This window comes from Helicoverpa armigera, chromosome 1 (genome assembly GCF_030705265.1).
Source record: "Helicoverpa armigera isolate CAAS_96S chromosome 1, ASM3070526v1, whole genome shotgun sequence".
Classification (NCBI taxonomy): domain Eukaryota; kingdom Metazoa; phylum Arthropoda; class Insecta; order Lepidoptera; family Noctuidae; genus Helicoverpa; species Helicoverpa armigera.
The window spans coordinates 3,799,750-3,821,008 of NC_087120.1; the positions used below are offsets into that span (position 1 = coordinate 3,799,750).

At 35.7% G+C, this 21,259-nt stretch overlaps 1 long non-coding RNA gene and 3 other non-coding genes across 4 annotated transcripts in view; 1 reads left to right on the forward strand and 3 right to left on the reverse strand.

Annotated features, from left to right (window-relative positions):
- LOC126054100 (uncharacterized) overlaps nucleotides 1–21,259 on the reverse strand; it is a 219,134-nt gene that overhangs the window by 116,395 nt on the left and 81,480 nt on the right. The window contains exon 7 of the long non-coding RNA XR_010277613.1: nucleotides 4,174–4,251. This is a non-coding gene — a long non-coding RNA (uncharacterized LOC126054100). The remainder of the gene's footprint in view (nucleotides 1–4,173; nucleotides 4,252–21,259) is intronic.
- Nucleotides 10,658–10,731, forward strand: Trnai-aau (transfer RNA isoleucine (anticodon AAU)). The gene has a single exon. It is a non-coding gene; the product is annotated as a tRNA-Ile (tRNA).
- On the reverse strand, nucleotides 14,437–14,510 carry Trnai-aau (transfer RNA isoleucine (anticodon AAU)). Its single transcript has one exon. It is a non-coding gene; the product is annotated as a tRNA-Ile (tRNA).
- On the reverse strand, nucleotides 15,954–16,027 carry Trnai-aau (transfer RNA isoleucine (anticodon AAU)). The gene has a single exon. It is a non-coding gene; the product is annotated as a tRNA-Ile (tRNA).

The window sequence follows — 21,259 nt, forward strand, 5'->3', positions numbered from 1 at the left end:
ATTGAGTGCATGCACTACTTTTAGTGCGCGGTCAATGCCTTGGTTAGAAACCTTTTTTATCGACCTCTGTTTTTTTATATAAGCTAAGATAACATGTAAATCTTTAATTAACTCCTTCTAATGGAATGGTAAAATCTCTAGAGGATTCCTGTTTAACTGAAGGTGAAATATTTCCTTTGTGCTATCTCGTGGTACTAGGGAAGCAAAGGCTTGTTGAAGGTGAAAGGTATTTTGATGGCAACAACAACTTATTTAAATGCGTGAGTATTTTATATTTCATGAAAGTATTGTCGGGATTTGAGTTGTATGTTTGTAAGTTTTGGGTTAGTATATATGATGCAATAACTTAGTATTAGTATATAGGTATACGTTGGCCTAAGGTACGTGCTTCACTAAGTAAGCTCACAATTTTGTTACTAAAAATGTGATAAATGAAGATCAGAAGGACCGGTTTTGTGGAAACTTCACATAAACTATCTATTAAATGTATATTAATGCTTTGTTCGGACAACAAAGCATTAATATTTGGTTTGGGTATTTGAGCTTGTTTTTGAGTTATAAAACTTTAGTATCACTAGCGTGATACAAGAGGGAGCTTTTCTACGGCGGGAGTGCCTTATAGACTTGGCTCTTGGCTGTTATGTTTCCCTAGTACAAAGAAGTGCATCTTTGGTGCTCAGGCACTACCGAACACTTCTAGAACCGACTATCATGCGTTGTGCTGATTCTTAACGGTGTTTTAGACCTGAGGACGTTGAAAAAAAATTAAGAATATACATAGATATGTGTATTGAAGTTTATTTCTTGATCTAATAATCGGGGAATTTATGCGTGCACTACTTTTAGTGCACGGTTTATGTCTGAGTTAGAAATCTTGGTGACAATAACAGAAATTGACTGGTATACCCCTAGCTAGGGTAGACTATATTTACTGCTTACAGCACGTCCTTACACCTGCAGTCTGTGGGTTCATTAAACTCAAAAATCATACAGCCCCCCGCGAGTCCAGTATAATAATGCATTCAGGATATTGATGGGGTTGGCCCAGTACTGCAGCGCATCAGGGATGTTTGCTGACACTCACGTAGACGGTTTCTACACAGTGATGTCAAAACGGTGTGCTTCCCTACTCCGTAGGGTGCCTGGCAGCGTCAACCGTATCCTGTCGATGATTGCAAGTAGGCTCGATTGTGTGTTTATAAACCACTGCTGTAAAGTTTCAACGGGGCCTGTAACCTTGCAGCAGTGATGTCTCGAGTAATTTTTCTTTTTCTTTACACATAAATTATTGTGTATTTGTGTAGTACTAACATAGTTTATAAGTATAATTGTTACTAACACTATGAGTCATGTCGCTCGAAAGAAACGTTTAAATACATATATTACAGCATACTCATTTTTTTTTAAGTTTCCATTGCGCTTTTGCTGCGATCTTCTTATTATGTTGTGTTCCTGGTACACTGCAACCATTTTGCACATGCGCTAAAATACTCCAGCATGAGTCACGTATTCAGAAAACATCAAGCTCTTGTAATGAATGTTCTTATGGTTTGAATGTCGAATTTACCCAGACCAGTTGACACATGTTACTACAACCACTTTCAAAGTGGAATATGTTTTGTTCACATCATAACACTTTTTTTTACCCGCGACGGAACGTAGCAGGTATTTGCTGTTTTATAACCGTCCAGATTAAAAATTTTACATGAGCAATAAGTATAGCGGTTCACAATCTCTCGATGCAAAACGTCAAACATTCTGCAGATTGAAGTTATCTGACGATTGAAAAGTCAGGCCTAAGAATAATAAGAAACATCGGCATTTGCATAATATATGATCATCGTCAATTAGATAATTTTCTATGAATTTTCGCGTTAAATTTTCATTGTAGGCAGTTGTTTAAAGACATGAACGTATATGTTGTTTGTTAAAATGGGCATGAGAATCGTAATTATTTTGTACGTTTCACTATGCGACGTCGAAAATGCTCCCAAATAACAGCTGACCAGTAAAGCCATAATTATATTAAAGTATGGTGGTCTGCCTCAGTTCACTTGTTAGCCAAATCATCAAATCCATGACGGGCTTATCTTCCTATGTATGTTAACTTTAAAAAATCGAGCAAATGTAATTATAATAAACTCATGTATTTGATGAATTTTCAGGAGAAAATTACATTTTTGCTTGGAGTTTGGAATCGCGTTGCTTGATTCGTGAAGTTTAGTAAATTCTAGAAAATTGAGAAAATACAGCTCTGAGATAGATGGCGTTATCGATAATCATGCATACCTGTTGATTCTACCAAGACACTTCCTATTTGTTTATGAAGTCCTAGTAGATGGTCTTCTAAAATATTTCTTGATATGGATAGATATAACATATATGTACATAGGTATCAATCATTTGCCTAGCCTTTTCCCAACTATGTTGGGGTGGGTTATCTTTTCAGTCTAACCGGATACAGCTTTACCAGTATTTTTCAAGGAGTGATTGCCAATCTGACCTCTTAAACTCAGTAACCTGAGCAACCCAATACCCCTACGGAAGACCGGTTTTCAGATTTCCTGGCTTCTGACTTGCCGGACTGGCACATGGTGAGACATGATTATTGCGTATGAAGTACCATTAGTATAATTTCAGGGTACTACTGATGTAAAATTACTGGGCATGTAATTGTAAATGATGCCATCTTTTTTTTATCTGTAACAAAACTTACAAGCCTCTTAACCCAAGTTACATACTGCAACTTATTGAAGCTGCGTGATGTTCAGATTGATACACAGATGTCCTTGCTTGTTTCAGACTACTTCCATCCGCTTATGCAGTCCTGGTAACATTTTGGGGTCGTTTTGATGGAAAATGACTAGCGAATTCGTATAATTTAAAATAATGCCACCTATCAGCGTCCAATGCAACAGTTTCGCAATTGGTGAAGTAACTTCAATTGAAAGTTTTGGAGAATTAACATAGATGGCCTTTCTTTACTCATGTCACTTCTTCTTGTTTATGAAGTCCTGGTAATATTTTGGGTCTCCATTGACGGGAAATTGCCGACTGACATTGCATAATTTAAAACGTTGCCATCTATTTTCTATCTGCAACAAAACTTACAAGCGTTTCTAAAAACAAGTTACGTACTACAACTTATTGAAGCTGCACGATGTTCCGATTGATACACAGATGTCCTTGCCTGTTTCAGACTACTTCCATCCGCTTATGCAGTCCTGGTAACATTTTGGGGTCGTTTTGATGGAAAATGACTAGCCAATTCGTATAATTTAAAATAGTGCCACCTGTCAGCGTCCCATACAACAGTTTCGCAATCGCAGCTCAAGCTGTGGCAGCAATGTGAACATAGATGGCCTTTATTCCATCAGCTAACTTCTGAACCTTTCAGGCAAGCTCTATCAATTTATGATGTCCTAGTATTACTTGAAGGTTTTACTGTTGCATTACCGAGTTTTCAGGCTGTTTTGACACTATCCAATCGGGGGGATTTTTTTATTGCAGTGGTGACAGCAACTGTTTATAATGTACTTGTGACTAAAGCCAACACGTGACTGAAAACTTTTTCAATTCAAATCAAATTCAGACGTAATGAATATATGAATTAACTTCTAAGCTAGCGTCATTTTACAATTACAATTTACTGTGATACCGTAAAAAAAATATTTCAGGGAGGCTATTACTTATTACTTGTTCGTTTTTTACATCAAACTTTTGTTTTGTAATTAGAGCCAGACACACTGTTACAAATATTATCAGTAATCGCTACGAATAATATTGGGTACTCTTAAACTCATAGCATTCTGCTACGCAATGTACTACGCCGTAGCACGCAGTGTGTAATGCGAGAACTGTTATAATTAGTATCGTCACCATTATTGAAAACATGGCCATGATCTTTTTGCTATAGGCTTGAAATGATCATTGATCTTTTATCATAAATGGTTTTTACATTCAGAAGTTTAATTAAACTTTAACACCTAGTTATAGTAGTATTACACACTCATTACGAATGGAATTTTATTTATCACTAAACCTAAAAAAAATGTTCTATTTTACAATTACCGGTCGCCTGTGACTTACTTCCGCGTACAGTTTTTTTTTTATCGTAAGTGATCTATCTGCAAAATTTTAAGTTTATCAAGTAATTGGAACATTTGTACTTACTTCCTTATACAGGTTCCCATTTCCTCGTGTTCCCAGATTAATAGCATCTTCTGCATTTCTTGCTTTGTATCTTGTACACTGAAATAAAGTTTAATTTTAATATCATATTTTTAACAAACTAAAATACTTATTATGTGAGAAAACCTTTACGAAAGGTGAGAAAATTTATAAAAAAAAATCTTAACTATCCCAACGACTTCATTGGTGCAACTCAAAAAAAATCAGTCGTCAAAAAACAAGGTAATTATTATTAGAAAACCTATTTATTTACACAAACACATCCATAATTTTCTAATATGTTTCCATTGCGCTTTTGTGGGGCAACAGAGCTGTATGTAGTACTAAAACGGCGTAACAAGTCAGTCAATGCATAAAGCTGACTAAATTATACAAATTATACTAGGACTTTATGTAATATTAAGAGGTGATTTAAGGATGCAAGGACATCTATAATAGGAATAAAATACCATAAAGAACAGTAGACTAGTATTGTAATAGTTTCAGTTTATTTCAGCATAAAAACCCTGTTTTTGCAACTGCCTCCTTTCACAGATGGCGCTAAAAATAGGCTGTATATAGTTCCTTTTTTGATCACCCGTTACCTCCTGTTTGTTTCTGAATTTCTAGTAATGTAATTAAGCAGTAAGTAATATTTATTGGATTGTTTGAGTTTATTTTAATTAGGTATTTCGTTTTTGACATCTACACAAATATGTATGTATATGAATGAATTCATGATACCAGGATTTTATAGATACGTAGGAGGTTCCAGAAGTCGTGACGTCATGAAGTCTTTCAGTGGTTAGTTAAACGCTGCGTAGTGCGCATGCGTCATATGACAGATCATTTATGACATCACCGGTTGCATCCTATCAGTTTCACTTCCAGAAATATGAAACCGTCTGTACGTTTATTATTTTATTTTTGTCAATTAATTTCAGTTGTAAGCATCCCATTCTATTACTTTCTCATATCACATCAAGTTATACTTAAACACTTACGTTTTTCAACAGTGTATCTTATCCACCATGCAGTTGAAACTGTGATAACGAGAGAATCAAAGCTACTAGCAAAGTTAAAAAAGACAATCTGTGACATGATAGTTATATCTGTCGAATAAATAAGGGTGGCGTGAATACGTATCTAATAAATACCAGCTCATCTGAAACGTAGTTTACAGGATGCCATTTAGCCAGATAATTGGATATCATTAGGCGTCTGACAAACGTGGACTGACGCTGGACAAAGTTCTCTCAAGTTTCGCCACTTTGCTCAATTTCAGCAATCCGCATCCACTGCGTCCCGATGACGGTCGTGTGGGGAGGACTAGTAGGCCAAAAAAATTACATTGTGTGGCACTCATTGAAGACACCCTGTTTCCAGAAGAAGTGAAACTTTTCCCGGCTCTTGAATAACTAATTTCACGGAGATTGAAGGCGGAATAATACGCTTTATAAATGATTTTTGCACTTGAGAAATTATTTTATAAGAAATAAGTGTTTAAGGATGGAGAAACGGGGCAAGAAAAGGGCAGGAAAATTGTGATGATTTACCGTCTTACCACAAAAACTTATTAACGTCAGTTTAAGACTTGTCTAAAAAAATGACAAATTATGACGTTGACGTATGGTTCATTTTGGAGCCACATTTTTTTTAGACAAGTGTAAAACAGTTGTTAAAGTTTTTGTAGTAAGGCCATTTGTGTTTAAGTTTTGTATTTCTATGTGAATATAGGTTTAGTTTTAGATATCAAATGTGTCTCGACGGGACCACGGGACAACAGAGTCCCGGATTTTTTAAGGCGAACGTGAGGCCGAAACAAACACGCTGAAGAACTTTGAGACCACTTCAATGAAATGGTGATAAAATATCGACGATTATCCCTATATACACTATAGAAACGTACCTATGAAAAACCTTACTTAACCCAATTTAAGTACCTTAAACTATTAAAAAGTTGTTTAGGGCAACGCTATACATATTTGTTGTGGGTCATTTGGGTGTCGGCCGTGTAATTGTTTCTGTTTCCATCTTCTGTATATTTCTTCTGTGTGTTTTGCTCTATCTATTATGTCTGTGTTGTCGTGTTCGCTAAGGTTTACTGGTGTATAATGTTTATCTGTTTCTATTATGGTTTTATGTAATTGACTGCTGTTTCCTTTATGTATGAAGAATTGTTTGAGAGTTTCTATTTTCCTCTTATGAAGGTGTGATATTTCTATGTATTTGTCCGCGCCCATCCTTGCGTGATATTATTACTCTTTCTATTGCCGATTTGGGATGATGATATCTATGCTGAATTAGGATAGTTTATTGTTTTAATTTCAAGTGAGTTTAATTCTGATTTAGATCATTTTATAGCGCCAAAAGAATATGTAGGTTTTTACTTGCTAAGTACATTTTGTATAATGAATGGATTCTATTGAAGTATTCTTTTTGAGTTTGTCTTTAATACTTAATAATCTTGACTGATTATAGCCTAAATATTTATATAATTCTGTTTCTTCCATTGCCTCTATCACCTCTTATTATTATTCATCTTAATAAACTATTTTATAAGAATAATATAAAATAACGAGCATATCCGCAGGATGCTAGTGAAGCCTCGGTACATGGCACGATAGAGATAACACGTGACGTTTTCTGTTGCATCATTGACGCACTGGGGGTATACTGGGGATCGATAATTATGACGACACAAGCGCGGCGTTCAATCAACTCTTCAACTTTATGAAACCCCAGTGAAGTACATTGAATAAGCTGTTTTTTTTCGTTGCCTGATTTAATTCTGATTTAATTTAATTAGTTTAATCAAAAGTCTTCGGCGTGCAGTAACCTGCAGTTAAGAAAAAAACTGCTCATAAAGGTCTCAAACGTACGACCTCAGTATCCGATGCTAATGGAAGGTTTAATCGCTTTAGTAAATTGAACTAATGCGTCTTTAAAATTTTAAAAAGTACATTGATTGTCAAAAGTAAAATTAGTTTTATATCTAACTTTATAAGCCAACTCCAGATGCTTCTAATGACTAAAAAACCGAATAATAAAAAACTATGTGATCAATTTTATGCACTAATTATTCAAAAGGAAGATTGAACGAAATATTTCCTCTTTATCATGAAAATTATTTTAGACCCTACATGTATCTATGTATTTACAAATTAAAAAATCCTATTACCAGGATAACATAGGCAGGAAGATCTTATTTCTACGGGTTCTATTCTAGTGGGCTCACTATACGTATACATACTAAACGGGATCAATATTTTGAACTGTATGTACTAGAACCACAGAGATGCAAGGATCTCTGTATGACGTAGCCTATATGACTACATAGATTGTATTCATATAAATATACACATATCATATAGGTAGGCGGAAAACTACTAGTGAATCATGAACATGGAAGAGGTGGACTTTTTTAATACAAGGTACTTTTTTTTCTCAAAGATTTCCCAATTACTCTTAGAGCAAAAGGAGATGATTGCTAGCTTTCAAAACAAACCGTACAAGGACTTGCAGATTTGTATTTTCTGAATACACGTATAGTACACATAAATAAATAATTATAATTTATTATGTGCATTTAATAATAAATAACTTAACTGTATGTATGATGAATTTTGTATCTTTGTAACGTCTTGTATTTGCATGTAAACAGCATTGTAGTATCTTGAAACGTTCTCACATTACTAGGAAAGCATAAATCAACAACGATACATTGTGAATCAATGCACATACATGTGATGGTTCGTTTTCAATTGAATTGAAATGTATTCTAACATTGTTCAAAACAGTTGATACGTACTAACTGTCCGCTTGTAGATGGTTGATGGCAGTCCTGATAACAATATATTTGATTGAAATCAATTTATTTATATCACAACATATTTTCAAAACAAATTATATTTAATATAAAAATAATCATTTAAACATAAAAAATAGATGGCAACATAATTTTGATAGTTTAAAAGACTACACTTCGAAATAGCTAAGCGTTTGCTAACGCGTAGCGTACCTTATTGCTACGGCGTGGCTAGCATTGTAGCTGCTGGTGCGAGCGTAGCAATAATTCATTATTCCAATTTTTTTTCCGATTGCAGATAATATTGTATATTGTATTTTAAGATCATTGTAAACTGTGGCAGAGATTTTTCAGTTAACAGCTGCATCAGAAAGGCTAAGGGACTGTGCCATAACCTTAACGCTTGCTTAAAACTTCACTGCAGCAACTTTGCGTTGCTATGGAAACAGTTGTGGCTAACCACGTGCTTGTAAATACCTACTGATCCCCTCCAACGTTTCAGTATTTTGAATACTAGGCTCTCATACAATATCAAGAGCCTTTCAGAATGTTATGGTCTAACGAATCGACTACTACTGACATCTGTTACTTTGTAACAAAAGTAAATAAGTGCTACTGTTATTGTATGATAATAAATTACTCTTCTTCAGTTTAGCATAGGATTAATTTTGGATTATAATTAGATTTATTTAACATTTAGCTTAAGTTGTAAACCTTCATTTTTTTTGTTTTTAATCTATACCTAAAGCGATTCATTAACATTTTGCATTCGGGGTTAACCTGTATTTTCTTATCTTTGTGGGTGGAGGGGAGTATTTGCTTCCCTCTCTATCACAGGCTGCTGATAGCTGATGCATCTCACATTATTGAAGCGGCACAGCAGCCGGACCAATTGTTTTCTATTGGTTACTCTCCCACATATACATTATGCAATCTATCTATCACCTTCTTGCAATCAGTAGATTGTCCAGTCAAGAAATGCAAAAGGCAGAAGTTTTATTTGAAAATGGTTGATGGCATTCTTGATAACATATGACCGATTTAAGTAAATTTCTCAACATATTTTCTACATTTTTTAATATTAAATATAAAAATAAGCATTTTGGACGCTCGCTTGAAATAAAGTACTTATTTGATTTAAACGAACTGACTGTCGAGACGCCATGGCCACTTGACTTGGTGACCTACGGATGCCATAAGTAGCCAGACCAGAGCCGCTGGCAACGTCGCCATGGCGTCTCAGTGAGGCAGAGCTCTTAACATCTGATGATGATGTCCTCCTAGCCGATTATCAGCTACGGCGGCTGTTCTCATGTAAGGAGATTAGCCAACTACGCAGGACATATTATAGTGCACGAGCATTTGCGCAGACACAGGTGCACTCACTATTCCTTCACTCTCATAACCCGATGGGACGGCAATCCGACACGACCGGTAAGAGATCAGGCGCAGGACCGACATTTACGTGCTCTCCAATGCACGGGTGTATCAATCACCAGCTTCCAGGCTCCGGGCTGCTTTGTGAAAGTCTTCTAAAACCCACAGAGCGATTTCGGCCCGACTCGGGAATCGAACCCGAGACCTCGCGCTCAGCAGCCGCACTTGCGACAGCTAGACCAACGAGGCAGTTAAAAACATCTAAAAAGTAGATGGCAACATAATTTTGATAGCTTAAAAGATTACACTTCGAAATAGCTAAGCGTTTGCTACGGCGTAGCTTACATTATTGCTACGGCGTAGCTAACATTATAGCTACTGGTGCGAGCGTAGCAATAATTCATCATCCAATTTTATTTCCGATTGCAGATAAGATTGTATATTTGTATTTTAAGTATTATTTTGTATGTCTCTACCAGACCTCGGAACTATAGAGTCCCGGATTTTTGGGAGACGAACGTGAGGCCGAAGCCAACACGCTGAAGCCCTTTTGAGACAACTTTAATGAAATGGTGACACAAAACCGACAATTATCCCTGTATACACTATATTATTGTATTTTATGTTCATAGTAAACTGTGACTGAGATTTTTCAGATAACAGTTGCATCAGAAAGGCTTCGCTTGTTTAAAACTTCACTGCAGCAACTCTGCGTTGCTATGGAAACGGTTGTGGCTAACCACGTGCTTGTAAATACCTATTGATCCCCTCCAACGTTACAGTATTTTGAATACTAGGCTCTCATATATATCAAGAGCCTTTCAGAATGTTATGGTCTAACGAAGCGACTGCTACTGACATCTGTTACTTTGAAATAAAAGTTACTGAGTGCTACTGTTATTGTATGATAATAAATTACTCTTCTTCAGTTTAGCATAGGATTAATCTTGGATTATAATTACATTTATTTAACATTTAGCTTAAGTTGTAAACCTTAATCTTTTTTTGTTATTTATCTATACCTAAAGCGATTCATTAACATTTCGCATTCGGGGTTAGTCTGTATTTTCTTATCTTAGTGCGGTGGAGGGGAGTATTTGCTTCCCTCTCTATCACAGGCTGTTGATAGCTGATGCATCTCACGTTATTGAAGCGGCACAGCAGCCGGACCAATTGTTTTCTATTGGTTACTCTCCCACATATACATTATGCAATCTATCTATCACCTTCTTGCAATCAGTTGTCGAGGGATGGGGGTAAAACTGACGAAAGTTATCCTGAATTTTAGCACATTCAGTACATGGTACATTAGCGCAGTTGGTTAGAGCATCGTGCTAATAACGCGGAGGTCGGGGGTTCGAGTCCCTCATGTACCAAAATCTTTTGCATAATTATATTTTTAATCTAATGAGATATACTTCAATCGCCTGTGTAAGCACCCAGTCACATAGATAATACTAACTAAATTGTTTTGTTTCCCAATGCAATTTTTTACATAAGCTGAAAAAAGTTGCAAAGCTTAAAGTTTCCATTTAACAACAGAAAACATCACAGTATTCATTCAGACCTTATGGAACAGAGATCCTTGGTTTGATAATATAGTTAAGCTACCTTTACACACACAATTTTCACTAATATCAAGTATTCCGTTTCCTAACTGTAATTGTAGACAGAAGAGCCACATACCTAATATTGATGGTCAAGTGAAGAAATGCAAAAGGCAGAAGTTTTATTTGAAGATGTTTTGCTCGTATTGTGAATATCATATTATAATATTGTAGTTCATTTATTGATAACTCAACACATTTTTTACATTTTAAATATTAAATTCAAAAATAAAAATAATATTTAAAAATATAAAAAAAGATGGCCACCGATATCGGGCACAGAGTCCATGGTACCGGTGGTTAGGGTCCCAGAGACAGAAACCTCACAATACGCGCTTTATCAAGGTGTACTGCCTTCTGAATCAGTCCCTTGATCCAGCTGCCTAACGAGAGCCTCATGAGGTGCTGGTTGAGGCTCTTGGCTATTAGACCATTGGCCGTAACGACAGTCTCCACAATAACAGCCATATCGACATTCCACATGGCGACAACCTCGTGCGCTAAGTCGAGATACTATATTTGTTTCTCTTTCTCAACTTTCACGAGGTTCTCGCCATCATCGCGCGGCGCGCTAATCGATCTATCACCACTATATACCCACCACTATATCAGGTTTATTGGCTGCAATAGTCCTATCAGTGATGATAGATCGATCCCAGTACAACGTGATATGGTCCTTTTCGAGAACTAGGTCGGGCGCATACTTGTAGTACGGTACCTCAAGGTCTGGTGGTTGATCTTGGCCACTTGGTTATGTCTGTGCAAATATTCACCGTTAGCCAAACGAGAACAACCAGATATAATATGTCTGATAGACTCACCCGGATGGTGAAATGACCGTTTTATTATTATAGTTTTATTATTATACCCGGATGGTGACATGACGGTTTTATTATTAAAGTTTGTTTTTTTTCCATTGATATTCAGTTTATTATATTTAATAGCTCAAACTATTACATTATTACATTTCGAAATAGCTAAGCGTTTGCTACGGCGTAGCTTACATTATTGCTACGGCGTAGCCAACACTAGCTACTGTACTGGTGCGAACGTAGCAATAAATTATCATTCCAATTTTTTTCCGATTGCATATTATATTTTAAGTTCATAGTAAACTGTGACTGAGATTTTTCAGTTAACATTTGCATCAGAAAGGCTAACGCTTGCTTAACACTTCACTGCAGCAGCTTCACTTTGCGTTGCTATGGAAACAGTTGTGGCTAACCACGTGCTTGTAAATACCTATTGATCCCCTCCAACGTTTCAGTATTTTGAATACTAGGCTCTCATACAATATCAAGAGCCTTTCAGAATGTTATGGTCTAACGAATAGACTACTACTACTGACATCTATTACTTTGAAATCAAAGTTACTGAGTACTTCTGTTTTGTATGATACTAAATTACTCTTCTTATGTTTAGCATAGGATTAATCCTGGATCATAATTAGATTTATTCAATATTTAGCTTAAGTTGTACACCTTGAATTTTAGTCAACTCTGGTGCTAGCAATTTTTTGTATTGTTTTTTTTTTAATCTATTAAGCAATTTACAAACATTTTAGCTTTCGGAATCACCTGCATAAGGGCTTTCATTTGTAAAAAAAATGAAATACTAAATTGCTTACTTAACCGTTTTAGTTGATAAACTCTTCATGCGATGTGTGGTGGAGGGGAGTATTTGCTTCCCTCTCTATCACAGGCTGTTGATAGCTGATGCATCTCACGTTATTGAAGCGGCACAGCAGCCGGACCAATTGTTTTCTATTGGTTACTCTCCCACATATACATTATGCAATCTATCTATCACCTTCTTGCAATCGCATAGAAAAGACTTCAAACGCCTGTGTAAACACCTAGTCACATTTAAAAATACTAGATAATGTTTTGATTCACACTTTTTTCATTACTTGAAAAAGTTACAAAACCTTCAGTTTCCGAGTTGAAAAAAGCAGTCCAACATTTCACCAGCAATCCATTCAAAACTTAGCTTAAGCTGTCCGTGCAGACACTAATTATTTCAATGTCAAGATAATTATTAAGTACCATCTATTTATCATAGCGTATTTTTCTTTAATTTATATTTTGTTAATTTTATTAAGTAAGATAGTCGAGCATTTGCTACGGCGTAGCCAACATGATAGCTACGCGTAGTATGATTCAAATTTTTATCGAATTGCAGATTAAATTATTTAGTTTTTAGTTAAGTAAATATAATTGAGATTATTCAGCTCACATCTGCATTAGGAAAGGTACTCACTTGTTTCATACTTCACTGTAACAACTTTGCGTTGCTATGGAAACGGTTGTGGCTAACCACGTGCTTGTGAAGAACTATTGATCCCTTCCAATGTTTCAGTATTTTGAATACCAGGCTCTCATACAATATCAAGAGCCTTTAGGAATGTTATGTTCAAATTAATCGACTACTACTGACATCTATTACTTAGCAATAAAGTTACAAAGCATGCTGCAAGATAATAAATTACTCTTTCTTTAGTTTAACATAGAATTAGTCCCGGATTAAGATTGGGTTCAATTAATATTTAGTTAAGTTTCAACGAGCAATATCAAACAAATTGTTACGTTTTCCTTCCCTGTCCTTATAACAATATGATAAGATTAAGTCACTTTAAGAAGGCGGTTTCTTTCCAACTGATTTTGGAAATTCAGAAACGATACAAAATTATTGGGGAGTTACAAAAAACGTCATGCATAAGTGTTTTTGTTTCCTACACTCCCAATATTCTATCTATCGGTCGATTTTCCTACTACAGAGATTACAATTTTGATATTAGCTTCATACAAGTAAAGTTTAATTCCAAGTTAAACAGTTACATAAAGTTTAATCTCAAGTAAACAAAACGACAGTTGGGTAGGTAGAAAGTTGGCAAATGCTGTTAATAGGTACTAGTCTATACCTATATCGACCGCCATTCGGCAAGGTAATACAAGTACACCTCGTATTACGTACAATAACACAATTGTAAATATTTTTATATAAATATATTATATAAAAATGAAATCCGCTTTCCGTTGTCAAGACATAACATAAAAACGGCTTGACCGATTTGGCTGAAAATTAGAGAGTTACCTCCTTTTTTAACTTTGACCCGGGAGAAGGTTTTAGGATAGTTTTTGTCACCATCCGGCTACGGGACGCGGGCGAAATCGCGGGCGAAAGCTAGTTAATAATAAAACTTCTGCCTTTTGCATTTCTTGACTTGATCATCCATATTATGTGGCTCTTCTGTCTACAATTACAGTTAGGAAACGGTATACTTGATATTAGTGAAAATTGTGTGTGTAAAGACAGCAAAATGGTAACTTAAAGCTTTGCAACTTTTTTCAACTTATGTAAAATAGTGCATTGGGAAACAAAACACTTTAGCTAGTACTTTCCTATGCGACTAGTTGCTTACACGGGACTCGAAGAAGGTCTAGTTACAGAAAAAAAAAATATGCAAAAGATATTTGGTACATGAGGGACTCGAACCCCCGACCTCCGCGTTATTAGCACGATGCTCTAACCAACTGCGCTAATGTACCATGTACTGAATGTGCTGAAATTCAGGATAGCTTTCGTCAGTTTTACCCCCATCCCTCGACAACTGATTGCAAGAAGGTGATAGATAGATTGCATAATGTATATGTGGGAGAGAAAACAATTGGTCCGGCTGCTGTGCCGTTTCAATAACGTGAGATGCATCAGCTATCAGTAGCCTGTGATAGAGAGGGAAGCAAATACTCCCCTCCACCGCACATCGCATGAAGAGTTTATCAACTAAAACGGTTAATTAAGCAATTTAGTATTTCATTTTTTTTTTACAAATGATATAAGCCCCTATGCAGGTTATTCCGAAAGCTAAAATGTTTATAAATTGCTTTATAGGTAAAAAAAAACAAAACAAAAAAATGCTAGCACCAGAGTTGACTAAAATTCAAGGTTTACAACTTAAGCTAAAGATTGAATAAATCTAATTATGATCCAGGATTAATCCTATGCTAAACTTAAGAAGAGTAATTTATTATCATACAATAACAGTAGTACTCAGTAACTTTTATTTCAAAGTTATAGATGTCAGTAGTAATCAATTCGTTAGACCATAACATTCTGAAAGGCTCCTGATATTGTATGAGAGCCTAGTATTCAAAATACTGAAACGTTGGAGGGGATCAATAGGTATTTACAAGCACGTGGTTAGCCACGAGTTTCCATAGCAACGCAAAGTTGCTGCAGTGAAGTTTTAAGAAAGAGTAAGCCTTTCTGATGCAGCTGTTAACTGAAACATCTCAGTCACAATTTACTATGAACTTAAATTATGTATAATATATAATCTTATCTGCAATCTGAAAAAATGAGGCTCTCGTTAGGCAGCTGGATCAAGGGACTGATTCAGAAGGCAGTACTCTTTGATAAAGCGCGTATTGTGAGGTTTCTGTCTCTAGGACCCTAACCACCGGTACCTTGGACTCTGTGCCCGATATCGGTGGCCATCTTTTTTTATATTTTTAAATATTATTTTTATTTTTAATTTAATATTAAAAATGTAAAAAATGTGTTGAGTTATCAATAAATGAACTACAATATTATAATATGATATTCACAATACAAGCAAAACATCTTCAAATAAAACTTCTGCCTTTTGCATTTCTTGACTTGACCATCAATATTATGTGGCTCTTCTGTCTACAATTACAGTTAGGAAACGGTATACTTGATATTTGTGAAAATTGTGTGTGTAAAGGCAGCTTAACTATATTATCAAACCAAGGATCTCTGTTCCATAAGGTCTGAATGAAATACTGGTGATGTTTTTTTTTTTTTTTTTTAATGGTAACTTAAAGCTTTGCAGCTTTTTTCAGCTTATGTAAAAAAGTGCATTGCGAAACAAAACATTTAGTTAGTCTTTTCTATGCGACTGGGTGCTTACACAGGGCTCCAAGAAGGTCTCGTTAGAGAAAAAAAAATGTAATTATGCAAAAGATATTTGGTACATGAGGGACTCGAACCCCCGACCTCCGCGTTATTAGCACGATGCTCTAACCAACTGCGCTAATGTACCATGTACTGAATGTGCTGAAATTCAGGATAACTTTCGTCAGTTTTACCCCCATCCCTCAACAACTGATTGCAAGAAGGTGATAGATAGATTGTATAATGCATATGTGGGAGAGTAACCAATAGAAAACAATTGGTCCGGCTGCTGTGCCGCTTCAATAACGTGAGATGCATCAGCTATCAACAGCCTGTGATAGAGAGACAAAGCATCTGCAATCGCAAGTTTTCCTCATAGTCTTACGTTAGTAAATATCTGCGACCTTTATGTTTTCCTGGTACTTTTTGTTGCAAACATTGTTGCTTCCGTGGCGCGAGTCAGAAAACTGCCTGTCAGTAACAACGACATCTGTTGAACATTTGAAATATTCAGTTAAATGCTTTTAAAGTAAAATATAAATTATTTTATTCATTTTTATATAGGATTAATATTTTGAAATGGATTCACAGAAAAAAAAATCTAGCAGACATGCTAAAAAAATAAGTTTCTACAATCAAGCTTCTACTTATTTCACTTTCCCTTTTTCATTTCAGTCGAACATTGTAGAAATTAATTATTTAATTAAAGGCAAACTAACTAACGTGAAATTAAATTAAATTAAATTAAAGACCGCGTGGTCGTTCACCGACACGATGGACAGATACCATCAAATCTGTCACCAAGATCCCTGTGATAGAATGCGCTCGCCAGGCAACCAACAGGGAGCGATGGAGAAGAATCGCCAAGGCAGCGATCGCACCTGATGCACCAGTGGGCGACCCTACATGACCACGACCACTCTGACAAGAGTGTACGACTAAGAAGAGAAGAAGAAACTAACTAACTATTCGTTTCATGTATCTTTGTTGAGCATACATATATTCTGGAAAAATAATTAATTTCAATAACATCTTTGGGTGCAGCCTATTTCTTTTGATTTTCTCATACTACTAGGAGCACATGTACAACAAAGAGCTATAATAACTTGTGGATCGTACTAACTATAATATTCGTATTATTGTGTGACTGAAATAACAACTTCGACTGTAGTGGATAGGTGGCGTTGTAAAATAATCTTGTACTTAAAAATTTATATGATAATATATGTTTTCTTTCACCTCCAATTTAATTTTGACCTCTTAGTAAGTTATACAATATACTACAGATCATTCATCAAAACTGCGACAGTATTTTTTGTAGTAAGAATTGCAATGTTCTAATAGCTTTTAAAACTGTAGTGTTTGAATGTCAGAAGCTTTTCGGGTATCTCAGATGTCCCCCCCCCCCCTTAACTTCATAGTGTCCATCTTGCTGACAAAATAATTGAAAGCCTGAGATCCGTTAGAATTGAGCAAATAAATAAATAAAAGCAAGAGTTATTTTTCCTTTGGATAACTTTCCTTTGACTTGAGGGTTTTCACGTGGTTTTTTACCCGCGTCCAGTGGGAACTACGCCCGTCATCATCATCATCTTCCTGCCTTGTTCCCAAGACATTTGGGGTCGGTAAAACATGTGTTTTTCTTCCATACCTCTCTGTCAGACGTCATACCTACATCCACTCCCTTCTGCTTTATGTCCTCTTTCAGGAAATCAATCCATCTTTTCCTCGGCTACCTCTGCTACTGGGAACTACGCCAGTACCGGGATTAATATAGCATATGTCACTCGGGAAGACTAATTTTCCAGCAGTAAAATAGTTTTTCAAAAACAAACAAAACTTTTTAACTATAAACTTTAACTCTTCATTACATTAGTACTTACAGACTTGTATTGCAGTTTAGATAAAGATCAAACTCTTGTTATTTATGTTTGCCTTGTACGAATTGGCGCTAAAACATAGCTATACATTTATATCTAAAGCAGGAATACTGCACTGGGTGCTCTGTCCTTGTCAGAACATCTCTTTCACGGGATTGTTGAGAGCGATAGCTACACTTATACTATGGTCATGATGTGTATGTACTACTCTCAGCTATAACAACAGTTACCATAGCAACACAACGCCCCCAATTTACTAGGACAATATAACAAGTAAAGAGTACCTTTGAAACTAATTCAGGACTACTTTGGGAGTTGGGACTCAGAGCAAAAATTACCAGTTTTCTACAAAGGATCTATATTTATGCTAACGATGAAGATTATTATTCATAAATGGATTTTCATTAATTCATTAAACAGAGCGTTATTCTTGCACAGTTCCAAAAAGTTGGTATCATGGAGAAGAGCTGGCAGGAAACTTGTATATTTTTAAGCACTGCATCCTTGAGCAAGAGTAAAATAAATAAGTTATTATTATAATTATTCTATATTTTTTAATGTGTAATTTCACTTTAATTCGAAATATAAAAGTAAGACAGTTAATCGTGACCTAAAAAGAAAGGTTACAAACTAGTCCAGGAGCTGAGATGAAATAAACGGCATTGAACAGCCTTGCACTACTAGGGTTTCATAGATTTCAAGGGGTGCGTTCATCTCATAACACACTATAGATAGGTGCGTATGCAAACTTATTAGTTATTTTAACGATGCACTGACCAAACTATTGTTTTCCTTCACTTCTTAGTGATTGATGTTCAGTCTAGACAGAGAAAAACATACACAACCAACAACACTAATGTCCTGGCTTTCACCCACCCCTTCTGACACACTCTTCTATACACTCTTTTGCAAAAAAAATGTGCGCACCAAACTTGATTTAAAGGAATTAATATTTGTTTTAATATGTTTTTAGTATAGTAAGTTCAACTCAGTCGTGCGCGCGGCCTTATGTGTGGGTAACCCTTGTACATATACAGTGACTTTGTGTGCGTGACAAGAGGTACAGTCGGGGACAATACATTTATTTAGGGGTTGTATACGGGGGTTTAAAGAAAAACGGTTACTACGTAATTTAATGTTTATTTATTTTTAATGATTATGAATCGCTGTTTGAAAAATCAAATGATAAATTTTCGGATTTGCTACTCTCCAAGGTGAATTATAAATTCTGTTTCCATGTCAAAATGTCTATAGTATTCTTCTTTTTTCTTTTTTACATGTCGACAAGTATTACGCCACATCCCTTCATCAATTTGACTTAAACGTTCATTTATGAGTTTCATTATTTTGTTATGTTGGTCGACATTATGCGAAGCAATATAATTTTTAAAAATTCCCCACACATTTTGTTTACATTATTATACTAGATTGTACCTCTTTTTACATTCTTAGTCCACACTTTTATTTATTGTCCGCGTACCCCGAGCTAGAAACTATGTACTTAAGGAGTATTTAATTCTTAGATACTATCAATGTCAATTTGAAAAGACGTATGAGAAAATAATGAAAAACTATATTTAATAATAAAAAGCTTTGAATGTTGTTTTATTTTTTGAAACGCTTTATCTGACTCCTTAATAATTTCTCCGCGAATAACTAGTATTTTCGTAAACGACTGTACCCATAACAAAAAGTGATAAGAACACGTCATGCTCGGACGACGTCACTGTCACACGAATGAAAGTTGTATATTTACAAGCCGAAGCACACATAGGGCCGCGCGCAAATCTGAGTTGAACTATCTATAACATGAGTAGCCGAAAATCGATCTCAGTGGCGTGCACTTGGAGAGGCCTATGTCCAGCAGTGGACTGCGATAGGCTGATGATGATGAACATGAATGTATAGCATCTAGAGAGCTAGAGTGGCGTACGTAAGAGTGCATTCCGAATTTAAGAGAATAACAAGAAAATAATTTTGAATTTAATGACTGAAAAATGCGATGTGTCAATAATTTTGGCCAGCAGTGTACAAAATAATAAAGTTTCGTGTGGCAGCAGACCAGAAGATGGTACTGCTAGAAATGTACCATTTCATTTTTGGTCATAACATATCAACATGTGTGATAAGTTTGAGTGTACATCGAGAGTTTCTACTGTGTTTCAATATACAGCAGTGTATATCCTATGATATATGCTACCCCAGTAGTTAGAAGACTGAATTTCTTGAACTTTGTTCATTGCCGGCCATGTATGTATGTACGCCGAACTTATGTTTAGTTTTTTATTATTATTAAAATCATCTTTCTTAAAATAAATTAATATGTAGTTTTAAAAATACTAGAAAATACATTTTTAAAATGCTCGTTACAATCATTGTTTCAAACAAGTCTAAACACACCGCGCGGCTTTGACTTAGCCACGACCTCAAAACCGAACTTCATGAAGATGGCAATTTTCATGACAATCCTTGGTGGTTTTATGGTGGAAATAAGTCACCTTAGATTCCATTACATACCTAGCTAATTACATACAATTCAATCCAATTAAACTTATTTGAAGTCGGTTAAATTATCAGTATTTTGTAAATTGTTATATGGAATGGCTAGCTGAAGCAACATGTTTTGGGTGTAGCCTCTCCCTCCCTCAAAGAGACATCAATATATTTTGGGTATGGCTCCTGACGATTTATGACTTTCTAGTAATATTTTGGCAACCTGCCCTCTGACAGTACGGTAGACTGCACATCAGTGGTAACTGTCATGCACCTGAACTCAATAGTAATGAGTACGATTTTCCTATAAAACTGTTACCACTGACCTGAAGTTGACTGTACCTACACATTACAAATATAGGCTGGTGTAATATTCAGCAAAAAAAAATTCTTGCAAAATGTTTAAATATTTTTACAAAATATGAAGGGAAAATATGAAATATGAAGTTGATTGATGGTGTGAAGGGTTTTTGGTTATTGATTTCTGCGTTTTTTCCCATCTCGGCAACATTTTTTTATAATAAAGAAAGTTTATAGTTCCTGTCAACACAGATGTGACGTAGTATTTGCATGAAACTTTTAAACTTATGCTGTCCCGGTAGAAAGCGGGTAGAATCAGCATGGCGATCGCAGAAGATTAAAAATAGTTCTTGCCCATTCTCCCAATCGTAGTAGTCATAGCTCTCAATCAATACTAATATTATAAAGAGGAAAACTTGGTTTGTTTGGATAAACTCAAAAACTACTGAACCGATTTTAAAGATTAGAAAGTTATGTTATCTGCAAGTAACATAGACTGTATTTTATCCCGGTGCGGGCAGTACCCCACAGGACGCAGGTGAAACCGCGGGAATACGGCTAGTGTTAGATATAGCGCAGTGACTGCATATCCGAGCGTAGCAAAGGCAATCTTCTGTAATAAACATTTGCCGGTTGCCATGGATACGCATTGCACGATGACTACCAGGATCCCAAGAGTAGCGAGGAGTTCCAAGGAGCCTTTAGAA